The sequence below is a fragment of the Lissotriton vulgaris genome, unplaced genomic scaffold, assembly GCF_964263255.1.
Source record: "Lissotriton vulgaris unplaced genomic scaffold, aLisVul1.2 SCAFFOLD_1748, whole genome shotgun sequence".
Taxonomy (NCBI): Eukaryota; Metazoa; Chordata; class Amphibia; order Caudata; family Salamandridae; genus Lissotriton; species Lissotriton vulgaris.
Genome location: NW_028243661.1, coordinates 221,649 through 245,865, shown reverse-complemented (window position 1 = coordinate 245,865; position 24,217 = coordinate 221,649).

Sequence of the window (24,217 nt, the reverse complement as noted above, 5' to 3'; positions counted from 1 at the left end):
CCAAGAGAGATGGGCCGACCTAGCTCTTCCGCCTCCGAGTCCTCCACTCGTGGCAACTGTAACCCGTCCAAGAACTCTTCAAGCTTCTCCGTCCCTCCCGTTCCACCACTCTCATAGAGCCCCTCATAATAAGCACGAAACTTATTCAGGATCCCGGGTTGAGTGTGGCAGGGCTCCTCCCCTGGCTCCTGGATCCCCATGATCGGCACTCCTCTCCGGACTGGGTTAGCAAGCCAAGCCAGCATCGACCCCGCCTTATCACCTTCCGCATGCGCCCTTGTCATGTACGCCTTGTGGTCGAAGCTACGCAGCCGCTCCAGCTCTACCGCCAGCCCCTCCCGTGCCCCGCTAAGCCCCTCCTGCAGCTCAGGGTGGTTCGGGCGCCTCTTCTCTAAGTCCCTCAGCCGTGTCTCAGCCTTATCTAAGTCATCCAACAGAGTCTTCCGAGCCCCTGCCGTGTGTCCAATACAGTGTCCCCGCACCACCACCTTAAACGCATCCCATTCAACCGCCCTCGTGGAGGCTGAGCCACTGTTCTCCTCAAAATACCTCTCAATGCGCTCACCCAGGGCCTCCCTGAACAACAAGTCGTCCAGGGTGTCGGGTTGCAGGCGCCATGTTGGCACGCAGTTAACAGTCACCATCCATTCCAGAGACATCAACAAAGGGTTGTGGTCCGATAGCGTCCTGGCCAAGTATTCCGCCCCTCCCACCGCGGGGAGCACACACGCCGAACAAAGAAACGCATCCAACCTCACATGCAGGTCATGCAGGTGCGAGTGAAAGGAATAGTCCCTAGTGGTGGGGTGCAACGCCCTCCATGCATCCGTGAGGGCCCAGCTCTCCTGCCATTCCAACCTACGCTTGCCGATCCTATGCACTGGGGACGCGCGCAGCGGGGGATGGGACCTATCTAGTAACACGTCCTCAACCGAGTTGAAGTCCCCCCCCAAGAGGACCGGCCCTGCCAAATAACCCGCCAATTTGCCCGAGATGGTAGACAAGAAGGCGGGCAGGTCTACATTAGGAGCATACACATTACAGAGAGATATCACCCTGCCTCTCAGCCTCCCCTCCACCGCCACATATCTGCCCTCCGGGTCCACCAATGACTTTGAAACCTGGAAGGGGACCCCCGCCCGTATCCAAATCAGTGCCCCCCTTGCAAAAGCTGAAAATGTCGTGTAAAATAGCTGCCCCCTCCAGCGTCTTTGCAGAGCAGCCCCTTCCTGCTTATTAAGATGTGTCTCCTGCAGGAACGCTATATGAACTCCCCTACGCTTGAGGTACGCCTGAACTTTATGTCTGCGCGTCATGGACTGCATACCCCGCACATTCCAGGTCACACATTTCAACGCTCCGGTACTAGCCATCCCCCCCTACACAACCGGACCAGACAGCAAAGAACAATGTCCGCATAAGTCCCGCGACCACGGGCCCACCCACCCACCCTCTCCAAACAGGAAGCCGAACCCCTCCAACAACAACTACCCCCCGAGCAACCCCAACTGCTCGCAACTCCCACCCCCCAAGGACAGGCCCCCCCGCAACTGGAAGTACCCCCATCCAAACCAACACTCCCGACCACCCCTCAAGGAAAGGTGGTAATGGTCGCAGTCCCCACTGCGGTGACCTTAGGGGCCAGTAAGGCGTGGCTCAATGCGATATAACCTCAAAACCAATCAGCCCCGCGCGCTCCACCCCACAATCCCCACATTACAGCTCCCCAAAAACCTCAATTAATAACGTCCCACTGCTGCGGGCCCAGTGCCCCGGTGTCCAACCAACGAGTTCACTCCACCAGTTCAGTTCAACACGCCTCCAGTATCTCCCCCGAAGTCTGCGGTGTCACAATAGGGCCCCGGGCTCCACCAAATTCCGATTGTCCCGTCTCCGAGCCCGTGCCCGGGTCCTCCGAGTCCGTGCCCTACCCGGATCGACTCCTGGCGGTCCTAGATAAGTCCACCACCGCCTGTAGCGCCGCCTGCCTCTCTGCCTCAGTCTGCGACACCGATGGTTTTCCGGTCCTCTTGCGGTTCCTCCTGATCCGTTGGGATTGCCTGACCGGTTGCGCCACCTTAGCCTCCTCCTCCCTGGCCTTAGCACCGTCCGTTCCCGCTTTATAAGTGTCCCACCAGTCCCAAGCGTCCGCGGAGGTCGTGAAGAATAATGATTTCTCATCCACCACCACTCTTAGCTTGGCAGGGAACAACAGGGAGTACTTGATGCCTTCCTGGCGGAGCTCCCGCTTGAGGGACAGGAAGTTTGCCCGGAGTCGCTGCGTCTCAAATGTATAGTCCGGGAACATGGTGACTCTGTTGTTATCCACTTGAAAGGGCCCTGCCTCTCTCGCCCTCTGTAAGAGCCAGTCTCTGTCCCGGTAATGGAGCAACTTGAACACCACTGGGCGAGGAGGAAGGCCCAAGGCTGGCGGGCGCGCTGGAACTCTATGTGCCCGTTCCAGGGAGAAGAAGGGGGACAATCCTTCCGGTGCCACCTCCGTCCGCAGCCAGTTATCAAGGTAGCCCACCATGTCGTCGCCTTCGATTTTTTCCGGCAGGCCCACTAGGCGAACGTTGTTGCGCCTGTTTCGGTTTTCCGCATCTTCGGCCCTCCTTTCCAGCACCTTCAAGCGGTCCATCACGTCTGCCATCTGGGCCTTCATCGTTGCTTGGCCCGGGGCTAATTCCTTGACCGTGATCTCCACGGACTTCACCCTGTCCTTAAGTTTGTCGTGGTCGGCCTTCAGGAGGCCCAAACCCGTCGCCACCTGGGCTATATCTTGTTGCAGGGCGTCCTTTGTGGTGGCGATGGCCTCCAGGATACGATCCTGCATCCGCTGCAATGCCGCTTGGTCTCGCTCCGCTCCCTCCGCAGCCTCAGTATCGGTCGCGCCATCTCCCTTCCCCTTCGTCTTCCCCATCTGGGCCGGCTTGAGTGGTGGCCTCCGAGTATGTTCCTGGTCGCCCTCTGAGCGCCGTCGGGTTTCGCTCTCCGGCAGGGCTCCCGGGTCCAAAGCTATCTCCAAGAAGCAGGAAACTCCGAACGATCGCAGCCCGGCCGGCGCCAGTCGTGCCAGGGGCCCGGGGCTCTCGTCACTGGGTCACTACCGCACTGTTGTCGCCCCTACCAGGGGGCGGTCCCCAGCCACCGCCCGAGGGTGCGCCCAAGGTCCACTCGGCACCTGGGGAGAGGCGCGATGCAGCCGCCAACACCCCTGATTTGTCAGAGAGCAGTCCTTAGTGGGTCTCCGGGCAGATGTCTCCGTCGTTTCCGAGTCTCATGCCCTCGCCGCCATTTTGGGGTCCGCGACTTCTCGCCTGGGTCCAACTTTCAAAGTCGAAATACTGCTGTGGAATGGCTCGGCGTCGTCCTCCGCGGGCCCCGGACCCTCCGCAGTACCTTCCAGTACCGGATGATACCGGTTACATCGGGGTCCGATCAGATTTACAGGATATTTTCCGGGATCGGGCACGGAGCTCCGAGCTCACGCTGCCTACCTCCTCGGCATCCAAGCCACGCCCCCCCGTGCAGGTTGCTTTTGTGGGTAACATCTGGAGGACCTGGGCCCGGGTCCTGTCATGTGGGGAGGAGGCAAGCCCTTCACGTGGCCTGTCCAACACTGCAGCAAGAATGATCCTTAACCAACCGGCAGGCTCATCTTCAGCTCCGCTTTTGAAGGAGTTGCATTGGTTGACAGTAAAATAAAGATCATTTTTTAAGATCTGCTGCCTAACGTACAAGGCAGTTAACGAAACTGGCCCTTTGTATTTACTGAATAAATTACACAAATACATTCCAAGTAGGAACCTTAGATCAAGGGCTCACGATCAGCTTCAGATTCCTCGTATCCGGCTGGTCCGGACGGGAGGCAGAGCCTTTTCATTCTTGGCACCAAAATACTGGAATCAACTCCCGCTGGAACTACGGAAAACTACAAGCTACAATGTTTTTAGGAAACAGCTGAAAGCGTATTTGTTTTAACTATTGGCTAGTCTACTTCTTACCTCTCTTCTTTCAGGTTACTCATCTATCTAGACAGCGCCGCTATGACCCAGGATGATGTGAGCGCTCTATAAACTATTAAACTTAACTAAACTAAACAATCCAGGTCCCTCCCTAGACTTAGAACAATCATCCTGGGATCAGTTTCGGAGTAACACCCCTTATCAGCCAGGCTAGCTTGAATCCAGTGGCACAGCGAGCAGGAGACCCACATCTGGGCAAACCCATCCCACTTAGGGTGAAAAGTGCTGCAGCAACAAATCATGGATGGAATGCTGAATGAATCAAACATTCACCCCCAGTCAAGCGATCTGGGTTAAATCCATTGTTGTTTTGCTCACTTCACCACCCCAGTTTGGACCCAGCCATATGCAAATTAGTCTTGACCCTGTGCCTCATGGGAACAGTCCAGCCCGAACTGCAAAGCCAGGTCCTCCCTGGACCGGAAACAAGCATCCTAGGGCCGGTTTCAGGGTAATACAATCAGCAAGGAGCTGTCTAAACTCCAATGGACACTCGACATGCGGTCCTCAAGAGATTGTAGAGTTTCATATATCCCTTTTAATATCAAAATTACATGCAACTCCTCAGTCCACTCTTCCCAAGAAACTTCTTGACCTGACTCTGTAAATTCAGCTTAAGAATCTCCCTTGAAACCTGCAACTTGAAAGGAAGCTTCTCCAATAGTGCTCTTCTTGAATCGTATGTGGCAAGAACTAAAACTAAAGTCCAGGCGGTGGTTGCGAGCTGGAAAAAAAGGACCCTGGATTGTGCTCCATGCTGTCACCAGCAACCACAGTGCGTCATCGCATCAGCAGCCCATATAAGATCAAGAGAACCACGTCACTCGTATCCCTGCACCTCCTGATAGGGATGGGCGATGTTTCAATGAGCTGGGAAGAAGGACCAGTTCTGCGGGAGCCACTTCTGTAAAGGCAGGAAAGGCTCTGCTAGTCCAGTGTGTAAAGATAGTTCACCTATTACCGACCTCATCCACAAGCGCAGGCGCTGTGACAGGACGGCAGTAATAATGGGAGGAGCCAGCCTCAGCATCCATAGTCTGCACTCGAACCATGGTTTCTAATGCTGGTTTGGCTCCCATTACCAGGAAGACTTACGTATCTGGATACCACTAATCGTCACCTCCAACTGTCCAATATCCATCCTCCTGCAGTCTGGTGAAGATGACAGTGCTGTCCTTCTGGGTGACTCTGTCTTCCAGCTCTTTGGATAACCCCTCGGGAAAGAACAGGAAGTGCCCAGGCATCCGCAGGTCTCGTCTGATCCTGCAGGATGGGAATTCAAGGACAACTCATCCACTTCCGGGTCCCTGCCAGGAGGTACCCTGCTGCAGCCAAAACCAGCTCTTGCCATGGGCCTTGGTAAGTTGCCTCAGGTCATGCAGAACGTTACAATTCAACCACTGGAGTTTAAAATCCATAGGGAAGAGCCTATTATGCTGTACACTGTGTTCTGTAAATAAGCAAATTAAACCTTGTTGTAGTCCAGTGAGAAGTTGGCCTGGCATATGATGTCCACATAGACCCCCCAGGATATTGCGGCATAGATTTGCAAATTTTGCGGCATTAAAATCGAAATTTAGCGGCATAAAAGTGAAAATTGTGCGGCATTATTGCAGCACTTTATTTGACCCGTAATCATTCCTTTTCAGACTTAAATCATGGAACCTGTTTTACCAGAGTACTCCACTTTGAAATAGGCATGTTTAATGTTTCTCCAACTCTACGGAAGCATAGCTCCGATCCTAACCTCATGGGAGAGGGCCGTATTTCTCTCTGAGATGTTCTAGTGCCCATGCATGCACCCCTGCCGGGACACCACTTTCACCACTCTCTGCTTTCACTCACACAGCCCCCTTCGCTCCCTGGTTTCACTCACACAGCCCCCTTCGCTCCCTGGTTTCAGTCACACAGCCCCCTTCGCTCCCTGGTTTCAGCCACACAGCCCCCTTTGCTCCCTGGTTTCAGTCACACAGCCCCCTTCGCTCCCTGGGACTGCCCCCTTCGTTCCCTGGTTTCAGTCACACAGCCCCCTTCGCTCCCTGGTTACAGTCACACGGCCCCCTTCGCTCCCTGGTTTCAGTCACACAGCCCCCTTCGCTCCCTGGTTTCAGTCATACAGCCCCCTTCGCTCCCTGGTTTCAGTCGCACAGCCCCCTTCGCTCCCTGGTTTCAGTCATACAGCCCCCTTCGCTCCCTGGTTTCAGTCACACAGCCCCCTTCGCTCCCTGGTTTCAGTCACACAGCCCCCTTCACTCCCTGGTTTCAGTCACACAGCCCCCTTTGCTCCCTGGTTTCAGTCACAGAGCCCCCTTCGCTCCCTGGTTTCAGTCACACAGCCCCTTTGCTCCCTCGTTTCAGTCACACAGCCCCCTTCGCTCCACAGCCCCCTTCGCTCCCTGGTTTCAGTCACACAGCCCCCTTCGCTCCCTGGTTTCAGTCACACAGCCCCCTTCGCTCCCTGGTTTCAGTCACACAGCCCCCTTCGCTCCCTGGTTTCAGTCATACAGACCCCTTTCGCTCCCTTGGTGCACTCATACAACCCCCTCTTTTGTCGCGTGCACTGGCTTCCTGTGAGAAACTGGCTCTATATATACTGGACTAGAATGAAGTACAGTGTGTATAGAGTCCACAAACCCCAGAGGTATAACAGAGGTTAAAGTCAGAACTGACCTTACTCTCCAAAGTGGTAGCTTGGTCGAGCAGTAAGACATTACCAGAGGACAGTGTAAAGCATTTGTTGTACACACTCAGTCAGCAAAAGGCTTCACACACTCAAGGACTGAACTCCAGGCCAATTGTTTTTATATCCACAGAAATAGTTGTTTTATTTTTAGAACCAACAGTTATAAAAATATACTTTTCTCTTTATGAGTACTCTCATGTAATTACTTTGCAAAGGAGCAATAAAGTTTGTGCACACAATGAATACAGTATTGGTAGTAAGCAACACAATCATGAAACACACTCTAGCATTGAGCTCAATGGGTTTTCTACATACAAGTACAGTTGATTACTAAATAGATGACTTTGGTAGTTCCAGGACTAGATCCTAGATTCAGTCCTGGGGTCTAAGCTGAAACCAGATTAGCAAAAACGTTTTAGTTACTGTAGTGAATTTTCATGAATATAAAGCTGTTTTAAAAGTTCACAGAAACTTTTCAATGGAAATCTGACAATGTTATTCAATGGGAGAAAATTCAGGTTGCAGGTAAAGTACGATTGCGTTACTTTTGTAATCCAGCACTGGTCTCCTAAGGCTAGCACTGAGGTCTTGACTTAAAACAGGTAGGTAATTGTGTTTCAGTATTTCGTGTGATTTTAAAGAATATTTGCAGTTTTCAAAAGTAGACACTTAGAAGAAATTTCATAGAAAAGCAGACAATGGGTTCCTACGGAGAAAATACACATTACTACTAAACCCGCTTGGGATTCCTTTTGCGGTTCAGTACTTGGCTGAAAGGTACAGTACTGGCTTCTCCCCTGATCACAGGTGAGTACTTCGGAATTTGGACTTTGGCTGATTATATATGAATATTTTCAGTTTTCAAAACTTCACACTTAAAAAATGTTCGAGTCAAAATGGGACAATGTTATCCAATGGCAGGTAAGCGAATTACCGGTTTCCAGGTGAGTACTTGGTTGATGAAGTTAGGTTTTGGGCATAGACTCAGGGGTCCCCCAGGGTCAGGTAAGTACAGTTAGTTCAATCCCAGCGGCACAGGGGCGCCCGGGTGCAGAGGTAGGTAGGCCTAATGATATCCAATGAGGGAAAGGGGGCCTTCGGTTGGTGGCTGCTGGCTAGCAGGCCACGCGGCTGTGGGAGCTGGGCTCCTGGTCACTTGCTCATGGCAAGGGGGGGAAGTAGGATAGGACAAAGGTGGCACAGCCAGCGGCACTCGGGTGGCTGGGTGCAGGGTGCTTTTGAGCCGTCGGGCGCTCAATGTTATCCAATTAGAAAGGTCAAAAAGGAACAAAGGCTGCAGGCTCGGGGACGGAGACTATCCAGGGGCAACCAGCACTTCGAGAGGTAAGTTGGGATCTTGGAGCACAGGTAGGTACCCAAAAGGGAGGCGCAGGGGGTTGTAGGGCGCCGGGTGCAGGGGTGTCTTTGAGTATCGGAAAAGCTTTCCCTCAGCTGGTCGCGGTTGGGGTGGCCCCTGGTTCTGAGTCTGCAGGCGTCGTCTGGTTCATCGAGGAGGGTCTTTGGGCACTGGACTTCGGGTCCCAGTCGCCGGGGGACGTCCTCGTGGTCTTGGTTCGGTTGGGCCCGGCACGGGCTCGGCGGGTGCAGAGTGGGCTGGTCCGGAGCTTCCTGGCTGGCACCAGGGGGGTTGTTGCAGCAGAGCCTCTGCTGATTGGAGTCCCAATCTTCAAGAGGGTCAAGGCAGGCAGGTACTCTGGGTGTCCCAAGGTTGCGGTCCGCAGGAGTCGCCAGGATTTAGGCAGGAGCAGGTTCCAGGATCAACAGGCCGGTAGGGCTGGGGCCAAGTCAGTTGTTGTTGTCCTGTAGTTAGCAGCTGCACGGCGGGTCTTCTTCTTCTTGATCTTCTTTCTTCTTTTTGGTATCGGAATATGAGGAAGGAAGGTTCAGGGAGCCCCTAAATACTAAATTTAGGCGCGTTACAGGTAGGGCAAGCACAGGGACCAATGGGTCCCTGTCCTGGGGTGAGTACACCCCCTAGCCTGCTCCTCTCCTGGGGGAGGAGGGCAGGTGCCTAGCTGGGATTGGGCAGGGCTCCCCATCTACAAGATGGCCGGAGCCCGGGGTCGTGCCTCGCCTCCTCCACCTGAGGGGTGGCACCCCCCCTTCCTGATGTAGTTTTTCCCACCAGTCTTCCAGCCTGAGTGGGGGTTAGGACTGGTGGGGGCCAGTTGCTGGGTACAGCAAATGGTCTGGGGAAGCCTTTGAAGCTTCCCCCTGCCCATCCTGGGGGAGGAGACCTAGCACCTCACCCAGGATGTGCATTGTTACAGGCCCAGGAGAGCAGGGGGCTCTCCACCCAGGGGTCCAGCAACATGTCTGCTGTGTGGCAGCCTCTGCAGCCACTCAGCCCAGACGTGGATTGTAGGGTCGGGTTTTGGAGGGCATCTCTAAGATGCCCTCTGGTGCACTTTACATTAAATCCCACACTGGCATCAGTGCGGGTTAAATGGGCTGAGAAGTTTGGTACCAAACTTGTCAGTCTTCAGTGTAGCCATTATGGTGCTGTGGAGTTCGTAATGGCAACCTCCCAGCACCATTTACTCTTAATGGCATCACTGCACTTACAGTGCCCAGGAATGGCCCTGGGTACTGTAGGGGCCCAGGGCTCCTGCACCTGTGCCCACACCTCTGGCGTAGGGCACCCTGCTAGAGGGGTGACTGAAGTATGCCAGGGCAGTGGGTTCTGTGGGCATGGCACACAGGGATGTGTGCCATGTCGACTCTTGTTTTAGTTCTGTACTTAGGCACTCACCCTGCAAAGGCAGTGTGTGGGTGCCAGGGTACAGGGCTCCTGAGGGTGGCACAATAAGTGCTGCAGCCCTCAGGGGTCTTCTCTGGTCACCATGCCCTGGGTACCTAGGGTTCCATTTACTAGGGGCTGACAGGTGGCCTGAGATGCCAATTGGGTCTTTCCTTTCAGCATAGCTTTAGGGAAAGAACACAGGCCCTGGATACCTGGTTGGCAGGAACCCAGGGCACACTCAGTCAAAGCACATCAGCAATTCAGAAAAAGAAGTGGGGGCATACCCATGCAAGAAAGATGGCACTTTCTCACACTCCCTGCCCCCCCACATGCTTGGTCTGGGCTCTTTTCATGTCCGTGAAAGCTTTATGGGGTCTCTCGGGAGATACAATAGGGTCTCCTTAAAGGCACTGAATGAGCCATCAGCCCTTTATTGGTCTTTATCCCAGAAGGAGAAGTAAATAGATCCATACATGAAGCATTTTGTGCAACTGTGTCCCTTTTCAATAGAGACAAAAACCAGGGCAACCCACCTGGGTCCTATTAATACAAGAAGACACACAAGTTTTTTTGTGTGGGGGGGGGGTGGGGGTGGGGGGGATAATTGGTTCCAGACTTATCGCTATTTAGGAATAAACCAACTGTGCCAATTGTTCCTGTTAAAATGCATAGATTTGAAGTAGTGGTAAATATAACAAAGCACAACAGACATACCAAAGGGACAGATTTCAAGTAGTGGTAAATATAACAAAGCACAAAGGACATACCAAAGGGACAGATTTCAAGTAGTGGGAAATATAACAAAGCACAAAGGACACACCAAAGGGACAGATTTCAAGTAGTGGTAAATATAACAAAGCACAACAGACATACCAAAGGGACAGATTTCAAGTAGTGGGAAATATAACAAAGCACAACAGACATACCAAAGGGACAGATTTGAAGTAGTGGGAAATATAACAAAGCACAAAGCACATACCAAAGGGACAGATTTCAAGTAGTGGTAAATATAACAAAGCACAACAGACATACCAAAGGGACAGATTTCAAGTAGCGGGAAATATAACAAAGCACAACAGACATACCAAAGGGACAGATTTCAAGTAGTGGTAAATATAACAAAGCACAAAGGACATACCAAAGGGACAGATTTCAAGTAGCGGGAAATATAACAAGCACAACAGACATACCAAAGGGACAGATTTCAAGTAGTGGTAAATATAACAAAGCACAAAGGACATACCAAAGGGACAGATTTCAAGTAGTGGGAAATATAACAAAGCACAACAGACATACCAAAGGGACAGATTTCAAGTAGTGGTAAATATAACAAAGCACAACAGACATACCAAAGGGACAGATTTCAAGTAGTGGTAAATATAACAAAGCACAAAGGACATACCAAAGGGACAGATTTCAAGTAGTGGGAAATATAACAAAGCACAAAGGACATACCAAAGGGACAGATTTCAAGTAGTGGTAAATATAACAAAGCACAAAGGACATACCAAAGGGACAGATTTCAAGTAGTGGTAAATATAACAAAGCACAACAGACATACCAAAGGGACAGATTTCAAGTAGTGGGAAATATAACAAAGCACAAAGGACATACCAAAGGGACAGATTTCAAGTATTGGTAAATATAACAAAGCACAACAGACATACCAAAGGGACAGATTTCAAGTAGCGGGAAATATAACAAAGCACAAAGGACATACCAAAGGGACAGATTTCAAGTAGTGGTAAATATAACAAAGCACAACAGACATACCAAAGGGACAGATTTCAAGTAGTGGTAAATATAACAAAGCACAACAGACATACCAAAGGGACAGATTTCAAGTAGTGGTAAATATAACAAAGCACAAAGGACATACCAAAGGGACAGATTTCAAGTAGTGGGAAATATAACAAAGCACAAAGGACACACCAAAGGGACAGATTTCAAGTAGTGGTAAATATAACAAAGCACAACAGACATACCAAAGGGACAGATTTCAAGTAGTGGTAAATATAACAAAGCACAAAGGACATACCAAAGGGACAGATTTCAAGTAGTGGGAAATATAACAAAGCACAACAGACATACCAAAGGGACAGATTTCAAGTAGTGGTAAATATAACAAAGCACAACAGACATACCAAAGGGACAGATTTCAAGTAGTGGTAAATATAACAAAGCACAAAGGACATACCAAAGGGACAGATTTCAAGTAGTGGGAAATATAACAAAGCACAAAGGACATACCAAAGGGACAGATTTCAAGTAGTGGTAAATATAACAAAGCACAAAGGACATACCAAAGGGACAGATTTCAAGTAGTGGTAAATATAACAAAGCACAACAGACATACCAAAGGGACAGATTTCAAGTAGTGGGAAATATAACAAAGCACAAAGGACATACCAAAGGGACAGATTTCAAGTATTGGTAAATATAACAAAGCACAACAGACATACCAAAGGGACAGATTTCAAGTAGTGGTAAATATAACAAAGCACAAAAGACATACCAAAGGGACAGATTTCAAGTAGTGGTAAATATAACAAAGCACAAAGGACATACCAAAGGGACAGATTTCAAGTAGCGGTAAATATAACAAAGCACAAAAGACATACCAAAGGGACAGATTTCAAGTAGCGGGAAATATAACAAAGCACAAAGGACATACCAAAGGGACAAATTTCAAGTAGCGGTAAATATAACAAAGCACAAAAGACATACCAAAGGGACAGATTTCAAGTAGCGGGAAATATAACAAAGCACAAAGGACATACCAAAGGGACAGATTTCAAGTAGTGGTAAATATAACAAAGCACAACAGACATACCAAAGGGACAGATTTCAAGTAGTGGTAAATATAACAAAGCACAACAGACATACCAAAGGGACAGATTTCAAGTAGTGGTAAATATAACAAAGCACAAAGGACATACCAAAGGGACAGATTTCAAGTAGTGGTAAATATAACAAAGCACAAAGGACATACCAAAGGGACAGATTTCAAGTAGTGGTAAATATAACAAAGCACAAAGGACATACCAAAGGGACAGATTTCAAGTAGTGGTAAATATAACAAAGCACAACAGACATACCAAAGGGACATATTTCAAGTAGCGGGAAATATAACAAGCACAACAGACATACCAAAGGGACAGATTTCAAGTAGTGGTAAATATAACAAAGCACAACAGACATACCAAAGGGACAGACCAAAGCTCCATATTCAAATCATTCTCATGGTATATTTTATAATTATTATTCAGAAACAGAAAGGTGCACAGTAGCGCATAATGTGGCAGTGAAATGCCCAAGTGAATTTAGTGTGCATAATACAGTGAAAAGACAAAGCAGAAAAGAAAAATGGAACAGTGGCAGTCATAAATTTAAGCAAAGTTGGAGGTGGGGAATTAGCCAAACAGTTCCCCTTAAGCAGACCGTGCAGGGACAGATGTTGAAAAATGAGAATCCATAGGAGAAGTTAATTAATCCAAGGAGACAGGACTGACTTGCTAGAGGACATAAAAACCATGCGGAATCCAGGTAAATCCCCAGAATGTGCACTGATAAATGGTATACAGAATCAATAGTTCAGGCAAAGAGACAGTGAAACCATCACCCTCCTCCTGAAGCCCAATATCTTCAGCACAGTTCAGATGATGACCCGGAAATTCAGTAACATTGCCTCGAAATATTCTACCAATCTGGTTCTAAAATGCAGCTTTGTTTTTTAGCGTGTGTTTCATTGTTCGGAATACTTATCGCTATTTGGCTTCTGCACAGTTTCTGGCATAAATGGTTTATTCCTAGCAGGCGAGAGGAGTTGGCCTAACGGCTAGGTCGTTCGACCTCAGACCTTGGGAACCAGGTTCAAGTCTCGGCAATGATGCTGAACATCCTGTGCTTCTGGGCAAATCACTTAATCTCCCCGCGCCCAACAAAAATGAATATGTCCTCATGTAAAGCAACTGGTGCTATGTAAAGCACTCGGATACATGATTCGGGTCAAGTTCGCGCTATATAAATCTCTGTAAAATAAAAATAAAAACATTTAAAAAAGGACAGAGGTCTAGAATCAATGGACATGAAGGAACGATTTTAGTTCTTTTCATGCCCATTTCAAGCGCACAGAACCTCTGCCTCTGGTAACAGATCTCTTCCACAGGCAGAAGCTTTATCAGCCGCAAGGTGTGAGATTCCCTTGGAACAATGCCCAGTCTTCGTTTTCGAGCACCACTCTAAAGAAACATGCTGACTGTACGGGTGAGACCTGATCATCTTGGCTATGACCTTTCCCTGTGCTCACGAGCTGGAATCTTCATTTTTAACACTCTTCCAATAATACGAACGCTCGGAGCACTCGTAGTGTAGTGTAGTTCCTATATTCCCAATAGGCTCTGCGCATTGGAATAATATATCCTATAGATTTGACGTAGGACTGAGGTCGACTAGGTCTCTATCGAATATAATACTTAATAGTGAGTGCCAGCTAGCTCAGAGGTCACTAGAAAATTTCTCGAATTCACAATAAGGGATTCGTTTCTGACAACCGCTTAAACATGGCAACTTTGTTTCAAAAGAGTAAGAAATGTATCTCTAGAGTTGTGGAAACAATAGATAGTTATTTCACTCAGTCAATCGTGCATGCTTCGTTTCACCAGAGGTGTAGAGAAATAGAAAGATGGGAATTTTTAATAAAAGGATTTGTTGAACAGTCTTCTTTCTCACACAGAATAAATGAACTGCTACAATCGTAATACAGGTTGCAAAGTATAATGCGTGCAGCATAAACAGTAATATGAAATAATACTGCATGAGCATTGTATGGTTTCTAAGCCACATAAAATAACATACATAAATAACAATGACTAAAAGTACTCAACTGGTGCTTCTAAAATACGCCTACCCCGGTGTACCTAACCTAAGTCTAGTACGAGGCCAGAAGTAACTGTGGTGTAGTATAGGTTTAGTATTCTTTGCCAAGAATATATCCAAGATTTCTCTTAGGGTCTAATCAGCTCCGTACCTTGGTTTTAGAATGAAGGAGGTCTGGTATCTCTGTCTCAGACTCGATTTCCCAACACCCCGCAAGGGGAGCTTGGAAGCACTGGAGCTGGATTTCTCAGCGAGAGAAAGGACAGCTTCTCGATCAGTGCGTCAGCTGGAGGGTCAGCTTCCTTCGGCACTTGCTGTAGCGAGCTGCGTCGTGCAAGTAGATAGTCGAACTGCTCCAAACCACAATGTGTTTGCTAGAGCAAGTGAAGGCATATTTATACCTTGAAGGTGCCTAGTTTGACGTAAAGTTGGGCATAATAACGTCATAAAAGAACCTCAAGGGAATGGAAGTTCTTTGAAAACTCCATGAGTTATTGGACAAATCAATATTCAAGCAAGGGGAGGCCCCTGACTGCTCTCAGCCGATTTTCCAAGAAATCGTTGTGGCTTTTTGGAACTAGTGGAAGTAGCCATGCCTGTATTTGGACTGCATGGGCTATGTCTAAATATGGGTATGATTTCTATGCCTATATTAGGGCAATGTGAATTTGACCTATATAAGGGCATGAATCGGAAAAATTGCGCTCAGATCCTAAAACGCCATAAAACAGTAGCCTTCACAGAGTTTACCGGTAAAGCACAACTTTAATTTTCTTTCGATTTTCTTTCAACTACATTAAGGAAGCAGGCAGCTATTACGGCCGTGCAGCGCCACTTACACATAGTGACGTGTGCACGTATGGCCAATAAAGTGACACCATTTTTTTGTCTGTCTGCTGGAGGTCGTGTTTAGCGGCCAAAAAGGTACATTTCACCGTCATCGAGCTAGATCGTTGATTTCGCGATTATTTCACAAATCGCGAAATCCTGGAGGGTCTGTCTAGTGGGCACCTTGCACCAGTCCAAACATCCCTTATTGATGGTAGGTTAAAGACAACCTTTATTGAAAGCTATCCTAGTGGTAGCTGTGGAGAGCAGCCTTCAGGCTAAGTCTTGGAGGAGTGTAAAGCAGCTTGTTCTACCACATTGTAACCTCCTGAATGACCAAATGAGAGGAAAACCACACAATATACATATATATAAAATATATATAAAATATATGTATTTATTTCTAAACACTCACTACTAATCTCTTTATTAGATTAGAGTCCAAGATACACAATAATACAGTTCTAAAACAGCAGTAAATAGCACAATATACAACGGGCCCGGGGGGGAAGGGGGGGGGGGGGGGGACCAAACCATATATTATGAAAGTGGTATAAGAACCACGACTAGACTAGACACAGTGCCTAGAGCCCGTAGAATCGGTGGGACCCCAAGGAACCACCCAAGGTAGTGACACAGGGGACCCACGGGGGACATGTGCAGTGTGAGAACACAGCCGCGAGCTCCGTTAGCTTTTATGGGGAAAGTCGCAGTTGGAATTTACAGTGTAAGGACACTTAGGAGAGGACTTTGAGCAAACCCCTTTAGACTTAGGAGGTTCTAGGGCCAAGACCCACGGGATCACCAGAGTACTCGAGTTACCCCACCCAGGGAAGCCGGGTGCATACGTGTCAAATGGTGTCGAGCCGCGTCGTCATTTTCAATGGCGACCTGCTGCAAAGTGCTGCTGCTGGGAAGAAGAGAAGTTTCCGGAGGGATCCAAGCCTGGATCGAAGATCAGAAGAACCTGAAAGTAGAGGGGACAGAGTCGGGCCACTTGCCAGTGACCAGGGGCAAGGTAGACGAATGCCTACCAATGTCAGGTGCAATGAGGTGAAGCTTGACTCTGCAGCCACGAGGACTAGGAGGCGTCGACAACGAACAGGAGCTTGATTCGAGCTGTCCCCCGAAGGATGTCAAGTGCTGCTGCTTCGGTGCTCGGATTGAACACAACAAGACTTGGAAACAGCAACCCATGCAGGAAGAGAAAAGATGCTTTGGTGCAGAGCAGCAAGGTCTGGGCGACTTCCCAAGTGGTGGAGAGTCAGGGCATGTCTGGAGCAACCAGGGAAGCCGTTTGAAAGTTAGAGTTCCCTTCACAGGGACCCATCAGTCTACGGACCAAGGATCGCGAATGGACCTCGAGAGGAATCACACAATACAAGCCCACGGGACACTCAGTGAGTGTAGGCCAGTAATTTTTGGTGGAAAGGCTGCTAGGGGCTTGGACTACAAGTAGCCCAAAGCACAGCCTCAAGAATCACCAAGAAGAATATGCACTTGCAAATGTGCACGGTATCAGGGGGTTCTGGTTCCACGGTCCCACGAGGGCTATGGGTCTCAGCTTTGCTGGGAGCTCGGGTCGGCCTCTGGGAAGTCTGGGAACACACCTCCTATGTTGCAAAGTCTTCGGAGTCCGGCAGGAGCTTCAGAGATTCCACCCGGTCAGATGCGTCTTAGGTGCCTGCCAAGCAGGGGAGATTCTTCAGTTATCTAGCGCCTTGTAGATCATCGATGTTCCAGGATTATGTGTCAGAGTTTCGTCCAGGTAAATCTAAAGTCCTGTAGTCAGGGGTTCCTACTTTATACCCAATGAAGGGGTGGGACAAACTCTGGGGAGCCTCCTATGGGAGGGTCAGGGTAGTGGGGTGGTTACACCCATATCCTTTGTCCAGTTTCACACCAGAGCAGGGGTGGTAGCGCCTGCAACCGGTTTGAGCTGGACTATGCGCAGAAACACCAAGTGTGCCCCCAGTGCAGACTTCAAAGCACTTTCAGAGTGCACCCACCTAGCCACAATACACTAAAGCCTGTCTGGGAGGTGGTTACACCTCCCTGTGACAGGAAACCTATTGTCCAGCCTCCCCTGCCGGACTTTCGTCCAGCATCAGGAGGCCAGACTTGTGTCTGTGGCTGCAGCATCCATTTGGTGATGCCCTGGTTCTGTAAGCTGTTAGCGGGTGTACCTGTTTAAGCACCAGCTTACAGAAAGGAAATGTTACAAATACTTAGCTTATACCTAGAGCTCTGTACTCTCACTAGGGATCTTCAACTTTTAAGTGGAAACACTGTGGGTACCAACGGCGAAACGCGATATCTCCATGCACAGATAGGCTGATGAGACACAACTCCATCACAGGGTCGGTGGCAGTATTCAACAGCTGAGGGCATGCTGCCAGAACATCCTCCTGTGAGATTCACTGACAATCCCTGAAACTTTCAACCCACTGAAGAGCCCATTGTCTGGCCTTGGACATGGGTATCAATTAAGCTTCAGATAAAAAATTAATCCAACTATATCTTCTCTTATGTTGCTTGCCCTTAATTTAAAAACGGTGCTATACAACACATGACCACCACTTGAACACAATGACTCTAGCCTTCACCAGTGCATGAACACTGGCAATATTAAAAAGAGTAATGTGAATGAATACAAAGATAACGACAAGCCAAGCCTAACTACTTCAGGCCTACCTCCTTCATTCATCATACCTGCAGAAGCGTTCTGTGAAATGGATTCCATGGCAGACAGTCCAGCAATAAGTTGAGATAAAAGAGGGGACAAAAGCAGCAAAACAGAATATAAACAAATTCAAGAAGCTGGACCACGAGACAAAGTGCAAAGGCAGAGTGCAAAACTATCATGGAAAATACAAAGGACTTTGAGAAAGTCAATGTTTACCAAGAGCGAAGATGAAGGGTGTGCTCCCTCTACTGCTCCACTGTCGTCAGAAGCATGCTGTGGTTACTGTTGTGCCATTCTCCATTGTCAATGACGGAACACTGCACGAGGCAGGATCAGTGATTACCACCCTCCCCTGCTGCTCCGTCAGTGATGGAACACTGCAGGAGGCGGGATGAGTGGTTACACCCTCCGCTGCTGCTCTGTGAGCCATGGAACACTGCACGAGGCAGGATCAGTGGTTATCACCCTTGCCTACTTCTCTGTCTGTGATGGACTCCTGCATGAGGTAGGATCAGTGTTTACCACCCTCCCCTGCTGCTCTGTCAGCGATGGACTCCTGCATGACGTAGGATCAGGGTTTACCGCCCTCCCCTGCTGCCCCGTCAGTGATGGACTCCTGCTGAAGAACCGGGCCTTTGGGCCTGGCGGCGCAGGGCACGCCTGAAATCTTCGAGTTCACCTGCCTTGTTGCACAGAGACACGGAATACTCTGTTGGCGTAGAAAACCAAGTTTATTTGCTCCAGCTAAGCACAGTTGTCCAAGAAGTACACCAAGTAGGTTCTCAGGAGACTGCCACTTTACTCCGTGGCTCACAAGCTTTTATAGCCAAAATACATCTGTACAAACATACACCCAATGCACAAAGTTTTAGCCAATCAGAAGAGTTTGAAAACAAGGTGTTGTGCAACCAGAATGCTCTCTGCATACATGCTGTGTGTTATCCAGCCCCCAAAGTTAATCAATACTGGTACCCATGGTTCAGTGTTGCAATGGCAGGACATGTCTGTATGCTTCAAAAGAAAGTTTGTGAAATAGGAAAACACAGGGAGAGAACAGCGAAGGCCAAAAGATAAGATACGGCAAGAGAAGAATACTAAAGGCTAACAGATAGTTGATACAGGGATTAGGTAGCCCAGACAAGAATTAATTAGGCCGGCTGGTGTCTGAGATTGGTTTCAAAACAAGGACGAAGGGGGTTTTCGACACGTTGCAGTTCAAAGGGCAGAGACACTTCGTTCATCGAGCAGCCTGTGTAAAGGCAACACAAAATGGCGGCGAATGTAAGATGGAGTCGAAATTAAAGAACTTCAGACCCTCCTTTTGCCATTACGTAGGCAATACACAAAGACTCACGCTAATCTGAATCAATGTTGATGGTCATGAGGTCGTCAAGCTGTTGCTGCAACATCATCTTCATATACTCTGTTTTCTGTGACATGGGTCTTGGGACACATATAGTAGCACAAAGACCACAGATTGCGGGGCCACATTGCAAACAAAGGCAACACGAAAAGGTGATGGACAAAACTACTCCAACAAAAGTCAATACCTCCCATCCCCATGTGGACAGCAGTCCCCAAAACCATCCCATCAGAGACCAATTTCCTTCGGCCTGGTGGATGGACTCAGCAATGTGGTGTAATTTAGAGATGGCCTGGTATACTGTAGGTGCGTTGTCAGGTATGTAAATGCAACAACTGGATCCGATCAATTTACAGACTCCACCACGATCTGCAAGAATGATGTCTAACACCATTCTGTTTTGTAATGTCATAAGGCGATCCGCCTGAAGCTCAGCAGTGATATTACCCAGTGCTCCGACAGTTTCATTTATTGTTGCTTCAACTACTCGAATGAGATGCCTGATATTTCTACTATTGGCCATAGGGCCCCAAAATGGGAGGAATCCTTTAAGGAAGTCGCCTCCTTCTTGTCCTTCTGTGTCTTCCATAGCAATAACCCCTCTACCGTACCTTGTCTTGTGATGTCCCGAAGGAGCTGTATATGTTGGAGGGAGGAGAAAAGCCATATAACAAGTTCCTGAGAAATCGGCTGGTAGCCATGTATAGGCTCTGTCATGGCAAACGAAATATGTTCCTTGAGACGCTACCAGTGGTGGAGACGTTCGGGATGTATAGATATATGTAATGTTACAAGTGCTCTTTCCCAATTGAGCCTTAGGACTTTGACCATTTCCTTGGAGACATTGGTGACCTTGGTGGGGCACAGTATATGTAGGTGGGGACCTTTTCCTTTTGGCTCTGTCCGTAAGACTAGTGACGTAATGTGTTACATTCCAGTCAATGTATGCTTGTCGTTCATCAGTGGGGAATTCATTAAATTTCTTATAATGTTTTGACATAGCCACTATTCCTTTTATTAGTGCATCATGACTAACGTCAATTCCATCCCTATACGGACCAACAGGATGTCGATGTTGGTTCTAATAGGCATTGGCAAACATAGAGGTGTAAGTCCAAGCAGAACGTTTTAGGGAGAAGGGTAGAACTAAATATGGCATTCCTTTATCTGTATTATGGGGTAAAAGTCCACATACCCAGCAATCGGTGGTATTGATCACCAATTGATGCTGGTGTAACAATTGAATGAAGGAATTGTTGAAATACTCCATTCTCCTAATTTGCTCATGCTCTGGTAGCGTATGAAATTGGTGTGGGGAAGCAGTAGTGCGAAAAGTTATGGGCTGGGAGGTAGATATAGGTACAGATGTTGGCTGCAAAGTGTGAATAACCCAACCCACACAAGCTAATAAAACACATAGCAAAGTTAAAACACATAGTACTACGCCACATCTATTAAATAATAATTTACAATCTTTCTTCATTATATTCCTTTCATCATTTTTTTCTAGCATAGTAGAATCCATCTTCTAGATGTTGCTCGTGGCAGTCTTCCTTCTTCACTTAGCCGTGATTATTAGCCGTCCTATGACACTGCAAGTCCTGCAGACCTATTGCCACGACTCGGGTCACTAACTAAGGCTCTTACCACGACCCTGCAACCTAATTAGATGGTCAACGTCACAAAAAGCACACAGAAAAAAGTTCCCTAATTGTCCTTAGTTGCTCTAGATCTCAAATTGTATCTAGTTTTGTTTGGTACAGTCGGATCCTGAAAAAGTGTCTCTGGATTAGTTGTGTTCAATCTCAGATGTGGTGGGATAGCTTCTTGCAAAATATCATCATCTTCTTTCTCAGACTGAGTCCATTCTAGGTGTGCATCACCAAAAGGTAGAAACCGGGGGACCCTCTCTCCTTCACAATCACCTATACCTTCGCGAACCCATTGATCGAAGGGCAAAGGCAAGGGCACCTTTTTGCAGTGCACACCATGGATCCAGCTTTTTTTCCCAACAACTTTCACATCTGTACGTGTCGTCAGCAGGACCTGCCTCGGCTCCCGCCAGCGAGGCTCCAAATTCCTCTTCCTTTGGAAGTTTTTCAGACACACCCAGTCGCCAGGTTGGAGGGTGTGCCCTGGATCCGAGGAAGCCTGCGGCAAGGTGTCTTGTACCTGCTGATGGAGAACACGCAATTTAGTGGTGAGGTCATGCAAATAGTCAATTAACATTGGATATTCTATGTCAGAGTACTTCTTGGGTCTAGGGACACCCCAGACATTAGCCGGGCGTCCAAACACAATCTCGTATGGGCTAAGTCTCACATGAGAATGAACAGCTGTGCGAGTTGGCAAGAGGGCTAAAAGTAAAGCATCGGGCCAGGCAAGACCTGTGCTGGCTTGTATCTTCGCAAGTTTAAGCTTGAGAGTGCCATTATAGCACTCTACCAAACCCGCTGACTGAGGGTGGTTTGCCGCATGGAATCTCTGCTTAATACCAAGACCTGCACATACTTTCTGCATGATTTGACCCACAAATTCACTTCCGTTGTCACTCCAGACAATTTGAGGTAAAGCAAACCTCGGGAAGTATTCTTTCAGAAGGACCTTGGCTGTAGACAAGGCAGTATTATCCTTTAGGGGATAGGCCTCTATCCATCTAGAAAAGGCACACACCACCACCAGGACATACTTTAGGTTATTGCATCCCTCCATATGAATGTAGTCTATCTGCAATACCTCAAAAGGATACGTTGGGGGAGCAAATGGCCTGCTGGGGTTGGTGTCCCTCTTCCTGGGTTGTGCATCAAACAAACAATGCAATGTTTAACAAGATTGTCTGCACATTTAGGAATCCCTGCATTCTGCCATACCGGAGCCAAAAGCTTGCATATTCCTTTCGCACTGATGTGGGCTGGACCATGCGCCATAGTTACTACTGGAAGTACATAGGCATCTGGTAACAGCCAACGTTGGTGTTCCGACAATTCTATCCAACACCCCGTTGCATCCAACATTCCCGTACCATCTCTCCACTTACTCAATTCTTTTTCTGTAGCCTCTTCCTGAATCATTTACACACTTTCTATTGTGTCCTCACACAATCCTCCTTAACTGACCCATCTAGCAGGTCCAGCAACATACATATGACTCGTCACATCTCTCGCTGTCTCTTTCGCTATCTGATCCGCAAAAGCGTTTCCTTCACCCACATCATCAGTGATCCTCTTATGCGCACTACACTTCACAATTGCTATCTGAGTGGGTAAAGCAAGTGATTCCAAAAGGTCATTCACTAACTGACCATGCTGTATTTTAGTACCATGTGAGGTAAAGAATCCTCTTTCCCTCCAAAGGCGGCCAAAACTGTGAGCCACCCCAAATGCATATTGGCTGTCGGTGAACACATTCACTCTCTTCCCTTTAGCCAATACACAAGCTCTAGTCAGAGCTATCAATTCAGCTGCTTGGGCTGAATTCTGCCTAATGCGTGCTGTCTCTACAATTGTAGGCAAAGTGGAAACAGCATAGGCTGCAGTCGTTTCACCATTGGGGAGCTTAAAACACGATCCATCCACCCATAGGATCCCATCCGGGTCCAGGAGCGGCGTATCTTTTAAATCAATCCTACCTTTTGTCTCCTCCTCTGTACGGAGAAAACAATCATGTTGCTTCTGAATGTCTTTCTCTACTGGGATCGGTAACAATGTAGCTGGATTTAGGGTATTACATCGCTTGATGTGCCCGTGACTAGCCAAGAGCGTCAGCTCATACCCCGATAAACGGGCGCTCGTAAGATGCTGAGTTTTGTCCTGTTTAGAAGTCTATCCACTGCATGTGGCACCATGACAATAAGCGTATTGTCTAGCACCAATAAAGCAGATTGGCGAATAGAAACTGCTGCTGCTGCTGTAGCTTTCAGGCAACTAGGTAATGCTTTAGCTTCAGGGTGTAACGTAGCCGAAAAATAAGCACACGTGCATTGCTTGTCACCAAATTGTTGTGTCAAAACTGACAGTGCGCAACCTTCTCTCTTGTGCACATAAAGTGTGAAAGATTTGCTGTAATCCGGAGTACCCAACACAGGAGCAGAACACAAGGAAGTACGCAAATCAGTAAAACTTTTCTGGCATTCCTCTGTCCAAGGGAGAGGTTGTGGTGTATCTTTAAGGGTAAGGGCTAACAAAGGTTTCGCTAACAAAGAAAAATTCGGAATCCATTGTCTACAGTAAGAGGTAATGCCCAAAAAGGCACGCACCTCTCTCTGTGTGCATGGTACAGACATTTGTGCAATTGCTTGGATTCTTTCCTGGGTCAATCGCCGTCCCTCCTTCGACAAGAGATGACCTAAATAGGTAAACTCTTGGCGACAATATTGTAATTTAGAGGGCGAAACCTTATGATGAAGGTCAGACAAGTGATGCAACAGTGAAACAGTAACTTGTTTACAAACGTCCTCAGAATCAGCAGCAACCAGCAGATCATCTACGTACTGAATAAGGGTGGCACCTGGAGGCAAAGTGAAAGCATCGAGTTGAGTTTTCAAAGCCTGACTATAAATAGAGGGACTTTCACAATAGCCTTGAGGCGCACGCTTGAACCAAAAACTTCAGCCTCCCAAAGAGAAACCAAAAATATCCCTACTTTCCTCAGCAATGGGAATGCTAAAGAAAGCATTCTTAAGATCAATGACCGAAAATCAGGCAGCCGAAGCAGGTATCATTGTCAATAAAGCAGTGATATGTGGGACGACAGGAAACTGGGGTACAACAATCTTGTTGACCTCCCGGAGATCGATCACAAAGCGATAAACAGGTGGCTGGGAAGAGTCAGTAAGTTTAAGGACAGGCAAAACAGGACTATTGCACACATTTCCTCTAGTCTCTTCAACCACACCTTTCTCAACCAAATCATAAATGATAGCCATCAGCGCTCTCTCACCATCACTCGAAATTCTGTACTGAGGAATGCGAGGTAACCGAACATTGGA